The sequence below is a fragment of the Acipenser ruthenus genome, chromosome 22, assembly GCF_902713425.1.
Source record: "Acipenser ruthenus chromosome 22, fAciRut3.2 maternal haplotype, whole genome shotgun sequence".
Lineage (NCBI taxonomy): Eukaryota > Metazoa > Chordata > Actinopteri > Acipenseriformes > Acipenseridae > Acipenser > Acipenser ruthenus.
In genome coordinates, this window is record NC_081210.1 from 14792312 (window position 1) to 14813389 (window position 21078).

A 21078-nucleotide genomic window follows, 5' to 3' on the forward strand; every position below is an offset into this window, starting at 1 on the left:
CTTTGCTGCCTAGCAGTGGTCTGAGAACATTATTGTTGACAACAATGAATTCCAGCCTATACGCTTTTTTGTTGCGTGGATTTCTTAACTTAAGTTTGCATTTTCCAACTGGCTTCATTGTGCTTTTATTATACATTACTAACACTTGCTTGCAGTTTTCAAGGTGGATGTCTCTTGTTAGGAGGTTCTCTGGGATTACATTGCAGCTAGCACCACAGTCAAGTTGAAATTTAACTGGTTGTTTGTTCAGTAACATGGTTGCAAACAGTGCTGCGTGAGGCTGTAGTGTTGACGCTTGTACTGCATTGATGTTCTCTGATTCCGGCTCCAAGGTTACACATAGGATATCCTCGCCACTGTCTGACTCAGTTGAAACATTCTCCAATGCTAACACATTTTGCTTTCTCCTGCCAATGCTACTTCTACATTTGCTAATAAAATGGTTCCACTTGCCACAACCCTTGCATTGCTGGCCATATGCTGGGCATTTTTCTTTTTTCCTCTCATGTCTTCTTCCACAGTAGTTGCATTGTATTAAATTAGCGTCATTTGGTGTGGGTCTTTTTTGTCTCATTGTTTCCTTATGTGTAACTGCATGTATCTGTGTAGACCCCCGTTCTTCAATTGTTTTTGTTCTTTCTTTGGATAGTTCTGCAGCTCTCCCAATCTGTAGACACTTGGCTAAATTTAAGTCAGCTTCCCTTAGTAGGCGTTCTCTTAAATGTGCGTCTCGAGTTCCACATTCAATTTTGTCTCTTATGAGGGAGTCTGTAATATTTTCAAAATTACAGGTGGCTGCCAATATCCTTAATTCTGTGACATATTTGTCAAAACTTTCATCCGGGCCTTGGTTGCGTGTAAAGAAATTGTATCTCTCTACCGTCTCATTTTTCTTTGGGTCACAGTAATTGTCTAGCGCAGTCATTACTTGTACTAACGTACGATCGGCTTGCGCGCCTTCATTCAGTGTTTCACACACCTCCCTGCCTTTGTCTCCAATCAAGTAATACAATAGTTTCACTTTCAAAACATCCTCTTTATCCCCCATTGTCAGGGCAATGTATAAATTAAACTCCTCTTTCCATCTTCTCCAGGCCAACGATAAGTTCTTTTCATCAAAGTCTATATTTCCTGGGGGTTTGAGTGCGTGTTCCATTTTTTTTTTTTTTATTTATTTATTTTTTATTAACAATCAATTTTCAGTGTTTCCTCTTGTTACTCTACACAATATCCAGGGTGTCAATGTATCGATCTACTCACGGTTAACTTTTAGTCCTTTCCGTTCCGCGCTGTTTTTTTTGTTTTTTTTTCGCAAACACGTCTTCAATGGATTACTTCAGGGTTCCTAAAAGCATACCGCTGCCACCATGTTTAAAGCTTGGTGTGTTCCCCGGCGTAAGAAGTCGACACAAATCCAGATGTGAAACAAACAACTTAGCTTTTATTACTCAGGACTCATTTGGTGCCTTTCTTTCTACTCTGCTCGTGCTCAATGACCTGTTGGAGCAGACCCGCGCCTAAAGCGCCCCCCCAGGAACACAGTAACACACAACAATAGGTTCCGCACATATTGCTACAAATACTAAATATAGTGCTGAAGAAAAAGAGAGCAGTTTTTGAAGTAAAGCATTACTTTATAATGTTCCCCAGAGTGTTCTGAAAAAATGACACCCATTCCAAGATGCCACTGTAAAAAATAGATGTTTAGTGACATTTTAAACAAGACAGTCAAATACAGCCTAAAAAACCCTGGTGGAGGAGCGTCCCACTGAAACACACTTGGTCCTTAAAGGGATGAAATCCCCCATCGTGAAAGCATAGTAAAGTGAAAGCATAGTAAAGTATAGGTAAGCATTGTGAATCCCAGAAAGGTATGGTAAAGCATGTTAAAAAAAACAGAGCAAACCATAGTAAATATGTATACCCATGGGAAAAGCATTGACACAACATAAAAATGAACGTGCAAAATGACAGTGTTCCAGGTACTGGTTGTATAAAAACACTATAAAATGAAGTTTGTCTTGATTGAAGTGTGTCACTACTTCAAGAACATCCCAAGGTTGAATTGATTCCAGAGTATAGTTTTATTTAAATATGTTTTAAGTGTCAGTGTTTTAATTTCATAACCTAAAATGGTTTTAATTAGTGTCCATTTTAAGTATGTTGGTAAATCCTTTTTTTTTTTTAGTTTGCTAATGTGCCCTATTTCTTACACTGCAATTTAAAGACATCCTTGTAGAGACACCAATGATTAACACATGTTTATCAGCACCAATTTCACAAAGAACTGTGGCTAAGCAGTTCCTTAACCAGGGAAAATATCATTTAGGTTAGTATTTACCATTAGTAGTGTGGGTAAAGTCCTTCCAAACTCTTAAAATTATTAACTTTCTTATTTTTTTCCTCAATGCAACTGCAGTCAGAGGCAGGTTCAGATACAAGCCGTATTGCAGAATCTTCTTTCATAAATGGTCAACACGTTTGGAGACACAGAGTCGAAGGTAATTCATGTTACTATGCCATGCCAGCATTCTGAACAGTCTTTGTTTATGGTAGGTCTGAACTGAACCCTAAGTGAAAAGAGTATCACAGAAAATATAAAGCAGTTAAAGTAGCTTATTATCACATTGAAGGCTCATTTGCCAGCTCTCAGGGTTTAGCCTTTTAACGTTGAGATTATCTGTACTTTCTTTATCAATATGCTGATGTTTGGCAGTAGCTTGTAAGTAAATGTTATTGCAGGGAATGCAGTTGGGGTGGTTATACATGTGCATGTATGTTGTGCTTAACCAATTAGGATGAAACTTGCTAACAACATGATTTAGTTATTGAAAGGATTAGATTGTGGGGATATACGGGGTGTCTGTCTACATACAGTGCCTTGCGAAAGTATTCGGCCCCCTTGAACTTTGCGACCTTTTGCCACATTTCAGGCTTCAAACATAAAGATATGAAACTGTAATTTTTTGTGAAGAATCAACAACAAGTGGGACACAATCATGAAATGGAACGAAATTTATTGGATATTTCAAACTTTTTTAACAAATAAAAAACTGAAAAATTGGGCGTGCAAAATTATTCAGCCCCTTTACTTTCAGTGCAGCAAACTCTCTCCAGAAGTTCAGTGAGGATCTCTGAATGATCCAATGTTGACCTAAATGACTAATGATGATAAATAGAATCCACCTGTGTGTAATCAAGTCTCCGTATAAATGCACCTGCACTGTGATAGTCTCAGAGGTCCGTTTAAAGCGCAGAGAGCATCATGAAGAACAAGGAACGCACCAGGCAGGTCCGAGATACTGTTGTGGAGAAGTTTAAAGCCGGATTTGGATACAAAAAGATTTCCCAAGCTTTAAACATCCCAAGGAGCACTGTGCAAGCGATAATATTGAAATGGAAGGAGTATCAGACCACTGCAAATCTACCAAGACCTGGCCGTCCCTCTAAACTTTCAGCTCATACAAGGAGAAGACTGATCAGAGATGCAGCCAAGAGGCCCATGATCACTCTGGATGAACTGCAGAGATCTACAGCTGAGGTGGGAGACTCTGTCCATAGGACAACAATCAGTCGTATACTGCACAAGTCTGGCCTTTATGGAAGAGTGGCAAGAAGAAAGCCATTTCTTAAAGATATCCATAAAAAGTGTCGTTTATTGTTTGCCACAAGCCACCTGGGAGACACACCAAACATGTGGAAGAAGGTGCTCTGGTCAGATGAAACCAAAATCGAACTTTTTGGCAACAATGCAAAACGTTATGTTTGGCGTAAAAGCAACACAGCTCATCACCCTGAACACACCATCCCCACTGTCAAACATGGTGGTGGCAGCATCATGGTTTGGGCCTGCTTTTCTTCAGCAGGGACAGGGAAGATGGTTAAAATTGATGGGAAGATGGATGGAGCCAAATACAGGACCATTCTGGAAGAAAACCTGATGGAGTCTGCAAAAGACCTGAGACTGGGACGGAGATTTGTCTTCCAACAAGACAATGATCCAAAACATAAAGCAAAATGTACAATGGAATGGTTCACAAATAAACATATCCAGGTGTTAGAATGGCCAAGTCAAAGTCCAGACCTGAATCCAATCGAGAATCTGTGGAAAGAACTGAAAACTGCTGTTCACAAATGCTCTCCATCCAACCTCACTGAGCTCGAGCTGTTTTGCAAGGAGGAATGGGCAAAAATTTCAGTCTCTCGATGTGCAAAACTGATAGAGACATACCCCAAGCGACTTACAGCTGTAATCGCAGCAAAAGGTGGCGCTACAAAGTATTAACTTAAGGGGGCTGAATAATTTTGCACGGCCAATTTTTCAGTTTTTTATTTTTTTTAAAAGTTTGAAATATCCAATAAATTTCGTTCCACTTCATGATTGTGTCCCACTTGTTGTTGATTCTTCACAAAAAATTACAGTTTCATATCTTTATGTTTGAAGCCTGAAATGTGGCAAAAGGTCGCAAAGTTCAAGGGGGCCGAATACTTTCGCAAGGCACTGTATGTGTCAATCTGTATGTCACACGTTTGCTGTCTGGAAAAATGTTTATTAAATTGTGATGAAACTTGGTATTAGCATGACTAAGCAAAAGTTATTGGGAGGATCAGATGGTAGGGATATAGGGAGGTGTCTCTCTGTCTGGTCATCCATTTATCTGTCACACTTATATGTGCATTTCTTGAGAACACAACAAGTTATTCCACATACTATATATACAGTTACTTAAGTATATTTATCATGAAGTAACACATTTGCTTATCAAGACCTAGAGATCTTAAACACCATGGATGCACATTCTTATTCTATAGTATTCTGGATCTACAGCTGATACAGTGCCTATAGAAAGTCTACACCCCCTTGAACTTTTTCACATTTTTTGTGTCAGTGCCTCAGTTTCATGCATTTAAATTAGGATTTTTTCCACTTTCCACACACCGTACTCCACACTGTTAAGGGGAAAAAAGTTTTTATTGAGAAAAAAATTAAATATTAAAAATACAAAAAAGAAAGATCATAATTGGATAAGTCTCCACCCCCCTGAGTTAATACTTGGTGGGAGCACCTTTGGCAGCAATTACAGCTGTGAGTCTGTTGGGATAGGTCCCTACCAAGTTTGTACACCTAGATTTGGCAATATTTGACCATTCTTCTTTACAAAACTGTTCAAGCTCTGTCAAGTTCCTAGAGGAGCGTTGATGGACAGCAATCTTCAAGTCATGCCACAAATTTTCTATTGGATTTAGGTCGGGGCTCTGACTGGGCCACTCAAGGACATTTACCTTTTTGTTCCTTAGCCACTCCATGGAGCTTTGGCTGTGTGCTTTGGGTTGTTGTCATGCTGAAAGGTGAACTTCCGTCCCAGTTTCAGCTTTCTTGCAGAGAGCAGCAGGTTTTCCTCAAGGACTTCTCTGTACTTTGCTCCATGCATTTTCCCTTCTATCCTGACAAGTGCCCCAGCCCCTGCCGATGAGAAACATCCCCATAACACGATGCTGCCACCACCATGCTTCACAGTAAGGATGGTGTTCTTTGGGTGATGCGCTGTGTTGGGTTTGAGCCAAACATAACGCTTTGCATTTAGGCCAAAAAGTTCCATTTAAGTTTCGTCAGACCACAAAACTTTTTGCCACATGGCTACAGAATCTCCTGAGTGTTTTTTTTGCATACTTCAAATGGGATTCAAGGTGGGCTTTCTTGAGTAATGGCTTCCTTCTTGCCACCCTACCATACAGGCCAGATTTGTTGAGTGCTTGGGATATTGTTGTCACATGCACACTTTGACCAGTCTTGGCCATAAAAGACTGTAGCTCTTGGCCTCTTGGTAGCCTCTCTGATCAGTCTCCTTGCTCGGTCATCCAATTTCGAGGGACGACCTGGTCTAAGCAGGGTCTTGGTGGTGCCATACACCTTCCACTTCTTAGTAATCACCTTGACCGTGCTCCAAGGGATATTCAAGGCCTTTGATATTTTTTTATACCCATCCCCTGATCTGTGCCTTTCAACAACTTTGTCCTGGAGTTCTTTTGAAAACCTTGGTGCTCATGGTTGAGTCTTTGCTTTGAAATGCACTACCCAGTAGAGGGAACCTACAGGAACTGCTGAATTTATCCTGAAATCATGTGAATCACTACAATTTAACACAGGTGGAGGCCACTTAACTTCATGTGTGATTTTGAAGGCGATTGGTTACGCATGAGCTAATTTAGGATTGCTATTACAAGGGGGGTGGACACCTAAGAACATAAGAACATAAGAACGTTTACAAACGAGAAGAGGCCATTCGGCCCATCTTGCTCGTTTGGTTGTTAGTAGCTTATTGATCCCAGAATCTCATCAAGCAGCTTCCTGAAGGATCCCAGAGTGTCAGCTTCAACAAATTACTGGGGAGTTGGTTCCAGACCCTCACAATTCTCTGTGTAAAAAAGTGCCTCCTATTTTCTTATTTCTTAGCATCCTGTTCTGAATGCCCCTTTATCTAATCTCCATTTGTGACCCCTGGTCCTTGTTTCTTTTTTCAGGTCGAAAAAGTCCCCTGGTTTGACATTGTCAATACCTTTTAGAATTTCGAGTGCTTGAATCAGATCACTGTGTAGTCTCCTTTGTTCAAAACTGAACAGATTCAATACTTATCCAACCAAGCAGTTTCAGTTTTTATTTTTAATTCATTTTCTACAAATTTCTAGAATATTTTTTTCACTTGGAAGTTGTGGGGTAGGATGTGTAGATAAATGAAAAAAAAACTATTTTAATGCATTTTAATTCCAGGCTATAAGGCAACAAAAGGTGAAAATGTAGACTTTCTATAGGCACTGTATATGGTGTGGTCATCATCTTACATTGAATTTACAGGCATGGTAAAGATCTATGGGCATACATCATGGGCATACTGTTGCTATATCATTGACTGCATAGATGTTGTGTTTGTGACCCTGCATTCATGTTTTTAAACAGTTAATATACTGTATCTCTGTCTAAACTGATGTTAAATACTGTAAGCTTCAGAAAATGAAAGTTTGTTTTCACAATAAGTCTGAACCATTAATGTCTAAATAAGCGTATCTCTTGTTAGCAATTATAAAGACAAACACAGAAGTGGTACATTTCTTCACTCTTACTGCTGGGAACTCATTCCTGAATTAGTTACAAAGCAAGCAGTTCATTAATATAATCCATTTCGTTTAGTATGGTCTAGTATACAGTACATATACAGTGCCTTGCGAAAGTATTCGGCCCCCTTGAACTTTGCGACCTTTTGCCACATTTCAGGCTTCAAACATAAAGATATGAAACTGTAATTTTTTGTGAAGAATCAACAACAAGTGGGACACAATCATGAAGTGGAACGAAATTTATTGGATATTTCAAACTTTTTTAACAAATAAAAAACTGAAAAATTGGGCGTGCAAAATTATTCAGCCCCTTTACTTTCAGTGCAGCAAACTCTCTCCAGAAGTTCAGTGAGGATCTCTGAATGATCCAATGTTGACCTAAATGACTAATGATGATAAATAGAATCCACCTGTGTGTAATCAAGTCTCCGTATAAATGCACCTGCACTGTGATAGTCTCAGAGGTCCGTTTAAAGCGCAGAGAGCATCATGAAGAACAAGGAACGCACCAGGCAGGTCCGGGATACTGTTGTGGAGAAGTTTAAAGCCGGATTTGGATACAAAAAGATTTCCCAAGCTTTAAACATCCCAAGGAGCACTGTGCAAGCGATAATATTGAAATGGAAGGAGTATCAGACCACTGCAAATCTACCAAGACCTGGCCGTCCCTCTAAACTTTCAGCTCATACAAGGAGAAGACTGATCAGAGATGCAGCCAAGAGGCCCATGATCACTCTGGATGAACTGCAGAGATCTACAGCTGAGGTGGGAGACTCTGTCCATAGGACAACAATCAGTCGTATACTGCACAAATCTGGCCTTTATGGAAGAGTGGCAAGAAGAAAGCCATTTCTTAAAGATATCCATAAAAAGTGTCGTTTACAGTTTGCCACAAGCCACCTGGGAGACACACCAAACATGTGGAAGAAGGTGCTCTGGTCAGATGAAACCAAAATCGAACTTTTTGGCAACAATGCAAAACGTTATGTTTGGCGTAAAAGCAACACAGCTCATCACCCTGAACACACCATCCCCACTGTCAAACATGGTGGTGGCAGCATCATGGTTTGGGCCTGCTTTTCTTCAGCAGGGACAGGGAAGATGGTTAAAATTGATGGGAAGATGGATGGAGCCAAATACAGGACCATTCTGGAAGAAAACCTGATGGAGTCTGCAAAAGACCTGAGACTGGGACGGAGATTTGTTTTCCAACAAGACAATGATCCAAAACATAAAGCAAAATGTACAATGGAATGGTTCACAAATAAACATATCCAGGTGTTAGAATGGCCAAGTCAAAGTCCAGACCTGAATCCAATCGAGAATCTGTGGAAAGAACTGAAAACTGCTGTTCACAAATGCTCTCCATCCAACCTCACTGAGCTCGAGCTGTTTTGCAAGGAGGAATGGGCAAAAATTTCAGTCTCTCGATGTGCAAAACTGATAGAGACATACCCCAAGCGACTTACAGCTGTAATCGCAGCAAAAGGTGGCGCTACAAAGTATTAACTTAAGGGGGCTGAATAATTTTGCACGCCCAATTTTTCAGTTTTTTATTTGTTAAAAAAGTTTGAAATATCCAATAAATTTCGTTCCACTTCATGATTGTGTCCCACTTGTTGTTGATTCTTCACAAAAAAATTACAGTTTCATATCTTTATGTTTGAAGCCTGAAATGTGGCAAAAGGTCGCAAAGTTCAAGGGGGACGAATACTTTCGCAAGGCACTGTACTACACAATGTACTAATTAAACATCCAAAGCTGTGTATTAGTCCACATTAAAACATCACCACACAGTTTAGTACAGTTGCAAATTAACAGTTGCACATTTCAAGTTAGCTATAACATTTTATAAGTAACTTGAAGTGCAACTTTTTAGGAGCTTGAACTCTGCACCTTTTTAGGAACTTCCCAGCAGTGTGACTGCTTCACTTCACCTCGAGCATCAGCAACACTCACTTCAAACATACCAGAGATCAAACAATAGCAACACTCACTTCAAACATACCAGAGATCAAGCAATAGCAACACTCACTTCAAACATACCAGAGATCAAGCAATAGCAACACTCACTTCAAACATACCAGAGTTCAAACAATAGCAACACTCACTTCAAACATACCAGAGATTAAGCAATAGCAACACTAACTTCAAATTAATGGAATACAAAAAAGATATATCTTCTTTTTACTTTTTTTTTAGGATGGGATTCAAATTGATGACCTTGATGATCAAATATCAAATATCCACAGGAACGATGCGATCAGCTATACGGGGGAGAAAAAGGTATGAAAATATGGGTTTGTTAACCGATGCAAAGACAGCGATGCGATGACATATCAGCATTGTAATCAAAGACAGCGATGCAATGGCATATCAGCATTGTAATCAAAGACAGCGATGCAATGGCATATCAGCATTGTAATCAAAGACAGCGATGCAATGACATTGCAGCATTGTAATCAAAGACAGCGATGCAATGACATATCAGCATTGTAATCAAAGACAGTATGTGGCTTGTTAAGGGTCAGCCCGAGCAGAAGCGCTTCTGAGACCTACTCAAGTAAAATCCCAGACACGCTGTTCCCTGTTCCAAACAGTGAGAATACTCAAGTACAATCCCAGACACGCTGTTCCCTGTTCCAAACAGTGAGAATACTCAAGTACAATCCCAGACACGCTGTTCCCTGTTCCAGACAGTGAGAATACTCAAGTACAATCCCAGACACGCTGTTCCCTGTTCCAAACAGTGAGAATACTCAAGTACAATCCCAGACACGCTGTTCCCTGTTCCAGACAGTGAGAATACTCAAGTACAATCCCAGACACGCTGTTCCCTGTTCCAAACAGTGAGAATACTCAAGTACAATCCCAGACACGCTGTTCCCTGTTCTAAACAGTGAGAATACTCAAGTACAATCCCAGACACGCTGTTCCCTGTTCTAAACAGTGAGAATACTCAAGTACAATCCCAGACACGCTGTTCCCTGTTCCAAACAGTGGCACTTCCCTACTATGCTTATTTAATACTCTGATATTCTATACTCATCTCAAGGCTAAATGGTATGAAGCATTAGGTTAGGTTGAAATAACTATTTAGCCTTCAAAAATAGAAGGCTTAAGGGAGACTTGATCAATGCTTTTAATTTTTAAAAGGGATCGACAAATTCAAAGCCAGACCAGGGAACTCATTTAAACTGGGACAGCAGGCAGGAGGCACGGCTTCAAGCTGTTAGGAAACAAGATGATTCTTTAAAGTAGGTGACGTCAAACATACCGATATTGAGAATAAAGAACCAACTCAATTGTGTTTCTGTGTGAGGTTGTGGTGAGGGGCCCGGGCTGGTATAATAAATTACTGGAGTTGTGCAGTTGAAGTTCAAACCCGCAGGTGTTTTTAATTAGTTCCACAGGGCAAGGTTATTTTTCACAAATTCAAGGAAAGCAAAACAAGCAAACAAGAAATTACCTAACTCTGTTCGGAGTACTATCTATACTTGTTCCTTTGACACAAAAAACTCCTAACCAAACAAATGTGTTTCCCTGCATTAGAGAGTAGTGCTTGTCACCCCTACACCCACACATTTGGTCAGGCCTTCCTCCACACCCGTGACCCACCTTCAGTCAGGTTTTCCTTCACAACCCGTGACCCACCTTCAGTCAGGTTTTCCTTCATACCCCGTGACCCACCTTTGGTCAGGCCTTCCTTCACACCCCGTGACCCACCTTCGCTCAGGTCTTCCTCCACACCCGTGTCCCACCTTCGGTCAGGCCTTCCTTCACACCCGTGTCCCACCTTCGGTCAGGCCTTCCTTCACACCCGTGTCCCACCTTCGGTCAGGCCTTCCTTCACATCCCGTGACCCACCTTCGGTCAGACTTTCCTTCACACCCCATTACCCACCTTCGGTCAGGCCTTCCTCCACACCTGTGTCCCACCTTCGGTCAGGCCTCCCTTCACACCCGTGTCCCACCTTTGGTCAGGCCTTCCTTCACATCTCATGACCCACCTTCGGTCAGGCCTTCCTTCACACCCCATGACCCACCTTCGGTCAGGCCTTCCTTCACACCTGTATCCCACCTTTGGTCAGGTCTTCCTCCACACCTGTGACCCAGCCTCCATCTTATTTATTTTTTTATCTGTTCTCCTCTTTATGTTTTGTTTTATTTTCTTTTTCTTGCTTCCTAAGCTATCCTACACAACCCACACAAGGCTATCATTCATAGCCTTTTTATCCAGGTGTTTGTAGTTGGTTAACTAATTACCATCACGTCATTAATTATTCAATCCCACACCACTGCTCTGAGTCGGTGAGAACCCGAGACCTCTACTGGTCAGAATGTAATATTGCAGGGAAGAATGCTCTTGTCATTTTCAGACTGACATAGTGATTTTGTAGCACTTTACAACAGAGGTCTTGTGGAATACAGCAGGTAATGAAGCATGTGCTCTGTTTGGCTGGGAGATCCTAAGAAGTCTGTTACCTCACAGCTCAACATAAAAGACACAATTCATCTTTTCACTACCAGGAATAGAATGATTTCTGGAATCAGCTGATCAATCATGTGAGGAGACACACAGCTTGTTTGCGGAGTTGCTGTCGTACCATATGTGAAAGTGGGTTGCAGTGCCTTATTAGTGGAATTTGTCAGGGAGCATTCTAACTAGAGCCTATAGATATTACACTGTCACCATTAACATTGTTTTGTTCTCTTTCAAACACCTCTTTGAAACATCTATGAAGTTACTGCTGTAATCTATTAACATGTAATGACATTCAGCCGGCCACAGAACAGTACCCGTTTTCAAATCCATGCACACGATGACATATCGTTCTCTGACTCTCTGGCGCATGCGCGGTGTTGCAGGAAGGGGGCAGCAGCAGTGACACAGAGAGGTGGGGAAGAGGGTGTGTTGGCTTTCCCTCTCTCTGAGTGGCTGAGAGGCGGGCCTTGGGGGATTGCTTGGCCCATAAGTACTGCGCTTGGTTATGCATTCGGGTGGGTGTGATTGGGAATACACAGAGACGCTGGCTGAGAAGGCCAGTGTAAACATAGACCAGGCAAGAACACCAGTGGTTGGAGCGAGCGACCAACAGGCAAGCACGGCTGAGGAAGACAGCCAGCAATAAATAAACCATTTATTAAAATCTCTTGTTACGTACCTGAGGGGACATGTGTAGTGATAGGGAAACCTTGGCCACCCCAGTGTATAGTGCATAACAGCGTAGGACGGAGATCCCGAGCTGACCAGCTTAGCGGCAGTGGGGGCACTGCGTAAGCAGCACCTTTATTTTGTAGTTTTATTACTATGTTTTATTTTCCCTTTTAATTTCACCTTTTGTTTTCATTATTATTTTGAGCACCTGTGAGTGTGCCAGCTTTTACCAGATTTATGACCAGGGATATGTTAATACAAATATCAAAACAATCACCATTATGTTGAAAAGATATTGCAGGAATATGTACAATAAAGCAGAAAGCTGGGGAAAGTAATGCATTGTGTTAAACCCTACAGCCTGTTCAGCAACACTGTAGATATGCTTACACATGGCATGCACTGTTACAGCAAGTGTGATTGTAACTTTCCCTTCATTGTTTTACTTGGCCATGCTTACTGCTCTGTTACAACCTGCTATTATGTCTGGCATGTTTTCTTTTAGGATGAACTGCCGATTGTCAATGGAAAGCTGCAGCAGCCACAAGAAAACTCTGGATCAGACATGATGTACAAGATTGAAGAAGTCCCTCCATGGTACCTTTGTATTCTGCTGGGTTTTCAGGTAAAGCTATGAATTGTATAAACAGATCAGTTATCTCTGTTGCTATGGCCTGAGAATCATCTTCAACACGTATTGGGTCAGATAAATCTTTGTATTCTGCTCGGTTTTCAGGTAAAGCTATGAATTGTATAAACAGATCAGTTATCTCTGTTTCTATAGCCTGATACTCTTGGTACCCTCTCACCACACTCAGACCTTGGTTTGATCACTTCATATCTTTGGATCCCAATAGTTATGGTTGACTCCCAGTACATATAGTCCTGCAGCTTGTCGATCTTGGCTGGGGTCCCATAGGAAGCACTGCATTGGTCTCTTCACTACCGTGGGTTAGAGAAAAATAGACTGGAGTTCATGAACAAGTTTGAACAAGCGTTTACACCAAACACCAAAACATGTCTGAGAAGCTGTCTGAAGAGCTGGAAATGTAACAGGCAATCGTATATCCCTTCACTGAAAAGCTCTGAAGTGATCTGTCATTGAATCAGATTGCTGGAATCCTGTTCTGAGTCTTGGATAGCAGCTGGGTATCCAGGAGGGAAAGCAGTAAGTGTGTGTTCACATTCCCAGCTCCTGCTGGCACCAGAGGCAGTAGTTGTACATTTCTAACACGGTCGTATTTCTGTCAGCATTACCTGACATGTTTCAGCGGCACTATTGCAGTCCCATTCCTGCTGGCTGAATCGCTCTGCGTTGGGAAGGACCAGGACACTGTAAGCAAGCTCGTAGGGACCATTTTCACTTGTGTGGGGATAACAACACTCATACAGACCACATTTGGAGTCAGGTATGGAGCTATGTTTGTATTCATTTATTTCCTTTAGCATCATTAGGAAATTTTGTATAGTTCCTACCTATGACTTCAAATACAGTATATTTCAACTACAAGCAATGAGTAAGAAATAAAATATTGTGAAACTGTATGTGTATACATCATTGCTTTAACTAACTCTGCCACGCAATTGCATTCAATACATAGGTCTCAAATGTGCAGTTTTGAAAGAAACACATGTTTTAGCAACTTTATGCAATACTGTTTCTGAGGTGATTCCACTGTTTCCCAGGCTTCCTTTGTTTCAGACCAGTGCGTTTGTTTTTGTTGTTTCTGCTCGTGCTATTCTTGCTCTAGAGAAGTGGAAATGCCCCAATGAAGGTACAGTGAAGGGTGCTGGGTAAAATCACTGGTTCATTTAATCAACCGCATGCTGTAATCAAAAGTCTGCTTTCACCCTATATAAAATCCACTGATTTACTGAATCAATATAGACCTCTTTGTGTGATGCCTCTCTACCCATGTGTATATTTCCTTGAAACAGCGCCCCCTGTGTTCACACTGAAAGAGGTCTTCCTCATCCCTTCAAACACAATGAAAATGTTTATACTTTAACAGAATGATACGCTGCTGACAGTGAGAGGCTGTATCCACCCATTCACTTATTCACTTTCTGATTGCATGCACATTATTTCTCCAAGGAACTCAACTCCATACCTGATTGCTGAATAAACCTGGGAATGAAAAGTGCTTTGTTGACTCAATACTTGAACCGATCACTTTATGGGATCGAAGGGAAGTAAAACTGAGATCACATTTGAATATGCGTGCCCTGATTCAGGTTGTGACAAACCATCATTGAGGGTGAATTGGAACGCCCCACATGTTTAACGAGGTGATAGCCAAGGCTACGGAAAGCATGTCCCTCAGATTCATTGCTGTTGTGCTTTGTGTTTATTTGCATAAAGCCCAGTTATCTGACATGACACTTAAGTTTGATAGACATATTTGGGGCAGTCAAGACTGCCTTGAGAAAAAGTTGTACTTGATTTGAAACATTTAGAAATGTACTTGCTGTTCTATTTATTCCAGAGGAGTAACACATTCTACCTCTACAAGCAAAATTAAAACCAGCAATGGTGCAGGGCATGGGGAGACTCATGTAAATCAATGTGACTGTACCAGCAATGGTGCACAGCATGGGGAGAGCCATGTAAATCAATGTGACTGTACCAGCAATGGTGCAGGGCATGGGGAGAGTCATGCAAATCAATGTGACTGTACCAGCAATGGTGCAGGGCCTGGGGAAAGTCATGCAAATCAATGTGACTGTACCAGCAATGGTGCAGGGCATGGGGAGAGTCATGCAAATCAATGTGACTGTACCAGCAATGGTGCAGGGCCTGGGGAGACTCATGTAAATCAATGTGACTGTACCAGCAATGGTGCTGGGCAGGGGGAGACTCTTGTAAATCAATGAGACTGTACCAGCAATGGTGATGGGCATGGGCAGACTCATGTAAATCAATGTGACTGTACCAGCAATGGTGCAGGGCATGGGGAGACTCATGTAAATCAATGTGACTGTACCAGCAATGGTGCACAACATGGGGAGAGCCATGTAAATCAATGTGACTGTACCAGCAATGGTGCAGGGCATGGGGAGAGTCATGCAAATCAATGTGACTGTACCAGCAATGGTGCAGGGCCTGGGGAGACTCATGTAAATCAATGTGACTGTACCAGCAATGGTGCAGGGCATAAGGAGACTCATGTAAATCAATGTGACTCTACCAGCAATGGTGCTGGGCATGGGCGAGAGTATACCAACAGTGTAAACAAGAAAGATATACAGAAAATACAAAAATTGAATACAGTGGGTAAACGCAGCTAAAAGTTGCCTGTATATGGTGAAGCGCTGGTCCCACTAAAGGGGGGTTCAGATGCAGGAACCTTCCCCCACACAGCGACGATGTCGTGGAATTTTAACACAAACAAAATATTATTCTTCCATTTCAAAAGAGCCTGGGTCCACAAGTGCTGGTGAAGCCCAGCCAGCAGTGTGTCTCCAGAGGATCGTGTGGCGGAACGCTGTCCCTGTTACAAAACCAAAGAGGAGATTGAATCCATCAACACTGATTTCAAAAGAGCCCGGGTCCACAAGTGCTGGTGAAGCCCAGCCAGGAGTGTGTCTGCAGAGGAGCGTGTGGCGGAATGCTCTCTCTGTTACAAAACCAAAGAGGAGATTGAATCCATCACCACTGATTTCAAAACCGAACAGGAGATTGAATCCATCACCACTGATTTCAAAACCGAAGAGGAGATTGAATCCATCACCACCGATTTAAAAACTAAACAGGAGATTGAATCCATCACCACCGATTTCAAAACCGATCAGGAGATTGAATCCACCACTGATTTCAAAACTGAAGAGGAGATTGAATCCACCACTGATTTCAAAACTGAAGAGGAGATTGAATCCATCACCAACGATTTAAAAACTAAACAGTCCTTATCAATGATACAGATCACATGCCCTTATCAATGAAAGATCATATGTCCTTATCAATGATACAGATCACATGCCCTTATCAATGAAAGATCATATGTCCTTATCAATGATACAGATCACATGCCCTTATCAATGAAAGATCATATGTCCTTATCAATGATACAGATCACATGCCCTTATCAATGAAAGATCATATGTCCTTATCAATGATACAGATCACATTCTTGCAGTGTCTTTGGTACACAACTGTCTTCCATTCCATTGGTCAGCTTTGATTATTGCTGTCATGTAATTAATCGTTTGTGGTTACAGAAATCATGTTTCAGAAATCATGCTAAAATCATACTAACTGTAATAGTAAACTTTTGCAAGTGTGTTGCCTGCTTTTAATAATAATAATAATAATAATAATAATAATAATAATAATTTATGCCCACTAGGTGGACTCAGAGAATAACAATTTCTATGTTATTCTCTGAGTCCACCTAGTGGGCATAAATACACATTACACTTGGACAGAGTGTATTGAAATATCCATTCACTGCCTATTCCATATTACACATGCATTGTACAATAGTAAACCTTCATATTTATAAAGCCCTCCACGCATAAGTGATGTTTGAAGGATCACTCTTACTTATTCTGTGAAGTGCTAACAGGCAGTAAGAACAGTAGAACATGTTAAAGCCATGGTTAGCACTCTTTTCATTGAATATTTGTTTTTAATGTTTAACTGCACTGTTTCTGTTTTTTTAGATGTAATTTATGGAAACTGGACTTTTCCCTTGAACACATCCCACATATGGCAACCAAGGATACGAGAAGTACACATTCAAATCCTATTGCTCCAGCTCTAAATCACAAGTGACCAATCTTAGTCTGCATTCACTGTACAAACTCTAATGTTGCTGTTTGCTGGCATGTATTGAAGCATGGAGGGGGATAACTGACAGTTCAAGCGTGTGTATTATGTACTTCATTCATGGACCCTGCTACACTTGTCAGACAGCTACAGTAGGTCTAGCAGTAGGTTTAGCAAATTAAACAACATATAAACCTCAGTGCAATGCCATGCACTGTGTAGCCTCACATGCTGCTATGAAATATGTCATTGCCACCCTGTTCACAACTTTCATATGACAAATGGGACCTCTGAGCTTCATTTAGAAGAGGCTTTCCTGTCTTCCTTTGGGATGTGTCTGTGTTGAGCTGTGAGCTCAGTCTCCACTCATTTATAGCACACATTCTGAAGAATGTTCTTGTCATGCAGCTTGTTTCACTTGCATTACAATTGAATGTTATTATCTTCCCATTATTAGAAACAGGCCATAATACTGCATTTCATTTTTGTAGCGCAAACACAAAACATCAGGGTCACCCAGCTTACTTCTAACCATCTAAAAATATGTCCATTAAAAAGGTAGGAAATGCACTTCAATTGGTACAACAACATGATTCAAGGGGTGATCATCGTGTCCAGTGTGATTGAAGTGCTGACCGGTGTTCCCTCATTGCAGATTCAAGGGGTGATCATCGTGTCCAGTGTGATTGAAGTGCTGATTGGTCTGGTGGGGCTGCCAGGCATGCTGCTCAGCTACATCAGGCCTCTCACAGTCACACCTACCATCTCCCTGATCGGCCTGTCAGTCTTCCAGGCAGCGGGGGGACCGCGCTGGATCTCACTGGGGTCTGTCGCTGCTGTAAGGCTCTCTGCTGTTAAAATCATTGCCGCTAACAGGACACTTTCATCAGTTATTACTTGTCATGGAATTCAATTCACTATATTTGTTTCAGATGTGTAGTTTTGAAAGAAGCACATGTATAGTGTGTAAAGAGAGTTCTCAGTTTGCTTGACTTACCTTCCGGAAGTCTGTCACACTTCTTGCACTTTCTTGCTCATTTCCTCTCAACAGTCTTCTGGTTCAAGCATCTTACTGGCTGTAAAGCATGTTAGACATTAGGGGAAGCAGCTGGCCATTGAAAGGGTGGGAACATTTCTACTTACCAGGTGAATCAACGATGAAAGAGGAAAGCAAGGCCGTAAACAGAGACTAACCTGCTGTAGGTGTAGCACCAGAGATCATGTTTTACAATGTATTTCTCTTTCAAGGACACATCGGAGCCCTTCAGATTCATGTTACCTCTTCCCAGCACTAGCAACATTGGCACAGATTGCTTGTGGACATTAAAACTTGTATATTTTTCAGATCCATTTTCTTGATCGTGCTGTTTGCTCAGTACCTGAGGAATGCAAAGTGTCCTGTGCCTGTCTATAGGTGGGGGAAAGGATGCACTATCGTTAAAATACAAATATTCAAAATGTTTCCGGTAAGATCATCTTTTAACTTTTACATCAAGAGCATATTCTCAGCGCCTATTCATAAATATTGTTTTCATTTATTCATTTATTTTAATTATGTTTAATATTCATGAAACTGTTGTCGGTTTCTTTTACCATCTAAAAAGGAATAACTGTACTTATTCAATCAAAAAGACTTCAAATAACTTCAAATAACCTGATTTAATGCTTTGTGAGTAAGGCCCTTATAATATTAAGAAGCTTAGGCATATACATATATATATTATATATACACAGTATATTATAACTTTGAGGGGTTTGGGTCTATTTTTTATTTTATTCCTGTACGTAGGGGAGTTGACAGATCCACTCAGTTTTCGGCTTTTCGGGCGAAGGGCGTGGCTTCATCACAGTCCATCCTGCTGACCTGGCATTGTTACATCAGTTCCTCTTCCAGAGGGCGTGGCTTCGTCACAGTGCATCCTGCTGACCTGGCATCGTACATCAGTTCCTCTTCCAGAGGGTGTGGCTTCTTCTTCTCTCCTTAACAGACGGGACTAGTGGCCAAATAGTCCATGATCACCACTCTCACCATACCCATACCAGCAGTCATGATCACGACATTGAATTAATTGAACACCTTGTTTTGTATGAATTAAATTTCATAGGTCACAGTTGAATTTCATAGGTCACAGTCTGCCAGACCCAATGCTTTCTGCACTGTGCATCTGCATGGGTGAGCAGGGGGTTCCATCAGGCCACTCTCCTGCTGTATCTGCCAGACCCAATGCTTTCTGCACTGTGCATCTGCATGGATGAGCAGGGGTTTCCATCGGGCCACTCTCCAGCTGTATCTGCCAGACCCAATGCTTTCTGCACTGTGCATCTGCATGGGTGAGCAGGGGTTTCCATCGGGCCACTCTCCTGCTGTAGCCCGAGGGCAGCAGGGAGTGGTTCAGTATAAAGCAGTGATCATGCTTGTTAATGTTTCAGGATGGCAGCCGAGAGTGATTCAGTATGAAGCAGGGATCATAAGAACATAAAAACATAAGAAAGTTTACAAACGAGAGGAGGCCATTCAGCCCATCTTGCTCGTTTGGTTGTTGGTAGCTTATTGATCCCAGAATCTCATCAAGCAGCTTCTTGAAGGATCCCAGGGTGTCAGCTTCAACAACATTACTGGGGAGTTGGTTCCAGACCCTCACAATTCTCTGTGTAAAAAAATGCCTCCTATTTTCTGTTCTGAATGCCCCTTTATCTAATCTCCATTTATGACCCCTGGTCCTTTTTTCTTTTTTCAAGTCAAAGAAGTCCCCCGGGTTGACATTGTATATACCTTTTAGGATTTTGAATGTTTGAGTCTTCTTTGTTCAAGACTGAATAGATTCAATTCTTTTAGCCTGTCTGCATACGACATGCCTTTTAAACCTGGGATAATTCTGGTTGCTCTTCTTTGCACTCTTTCTAGAGCAGCAATATCCTTTTTGTAACGAGGTGACCAGAACTGAACACAATATTCTAGGTGAGGTCTTACTAATGCATTGTAGAGTTTTAAAATGACTTCCCTTGATTTAAATTCAACACTTCTCACAATATATCCAAGCATCTTGTTAGCCTTTTTTATAGCTTCCCCACATTGTCTAGATGAAGACATTTCTGAGTCAACATAAACTCCTAGGTCTTTTTCATAGTTCCCTTCTTCAATTTCACTATCTCCCATATGATATTTATAATGCACATTTTTATTGCCCGCATGCAATACTTTACACTTTTCTCTATTAAATTTCATTTGCCATGTGTCTGCCCAATTTTGAATGCGGTCTAGATCATTTTGAATGACCTTTGCTGCTTCAACAGTGTCTGTCACTCCTCCTATTTTTGTGTCGTCTGCAAATTTAACGAGTTTGCTTACTATATCAGAGTCTAAATCATTAATGTAGATTAGGAATAGCAGAGGACCTAATACTGATCCCTGTGGTACACCACTGGTTACCTCACTCCATTTCGAGGTTTCTCCTCTAATCAGTACTTTCTGTTTTCTACCTGTTAACCACTCCCTAATCCATGTGCATGCATTTCCTTGAATCCCTACTGCGTTCAGTTTGAGAATTAATCTTTTATGCGGGACTTTGTCAAAAGCTTTCTGGAAATCTAAATAGACCATGTCGTATGCTTTGCAGTTATTCATTTTCAATGTTGCATCCTCAAAAAAGTCAAGTAGGTTAGTTAGACATGATCTCCCTTTCCTAAAACCATGCTGGCTGTCTCCCAGGATATTGTTACCATATAGGTAATTTTCCATTTTGGATCTTATTATAGTTTTCATAAGTTTACATATAATAGAAGTCAGGCTTACTGGTCTGTAGTTACCTGGTTCGGTTTTGTCTCCCTTTTTGTGGATCGGTATTACATTTGCTATTTTCCAGTCTGTCGGTACAACCCCTGTGTCAGAGACTGTTGCATGATCTTGGTTAGCGGTTTGTAAATAACTTCTTTCATTTCTTTGAGTACTATTGGGAGGATCTCATCCGGCCCAGGGGATTTGTTTATTTTAAGAGCTCCTAGTCCATTTAACACTTCTGCCTCTGTTATGCTAAAGTTAT

General features: G+C 41.3%; 1 pseudogene; it reads left to right on the forward strand.

Annotated features, from left to right (window-relative positions):
* The first annotated feature begins 2468 nt into the window (after window positions 1-2468).
* LOC117431779 (solute carrier family 23 member 1-like) overlaps window positions 2469-21078 on the forward strand; it is a 30941-nt pseudogene continuing 12331 nt past the window's right edge.